Here is a 490-nt window from a genome sequence, read left to right on the forward strand (position 1 = left end):
CATCACTGAATTCAATGATGAACTGTCTTTAACTGAAAAATGAGGCACAATGAGTGTTTACTATTGTCACTTTGACACTACTACTTTGCATTATTGACACTATTTTCCTAATTAATGCTGTTCAGTTGCTTTGACACAATCTGTATTGTTAAAAGCGCTATATAAATAAAGGTGACTTGACTTGACTTGACATCCTCTTCCAAGCAGATTTGTAACATTTTCTGTTGATTAGAAATTCTTAATTATTGCCCTGATGGTGCAAATGGGAATTTTCACTGCTCTATCTCTTTTCTTAAAGCCACTTCACTAATTTGTGAAGCTCAATTATCTTTTGCTGCATATCAGAAATATATTCTTTGGTTTTTTTCTCATTGTGATGGATGATTAAGGGAATTTGGCCTTTGTTTTCCCTCCTATTTATATTCCTGTGAAAAAAGAAGCCATGGCTGGATGATTTCATGTTCATAATCACCCTGGTATGCTCAAAATT

This window comes from Sinocyclocheilus grahami, unplaced genomic scaffold, assembly GCF_001515645.1.
Source record: "Sinocyclocheilus grahami isolate Dianchi unplaced genomic scaffold, SAMN03320097.WGS_v1.1 scaffold2957.1, whole genome shotgun sequence".
Taxonomy (NCBI): Eukaryota; Metazoa; Chordata; class Actinopteri; order Cypriniformes; family Cyprinidae; genus Sinocyclocheilus; species Sinocyclocheilus grahami.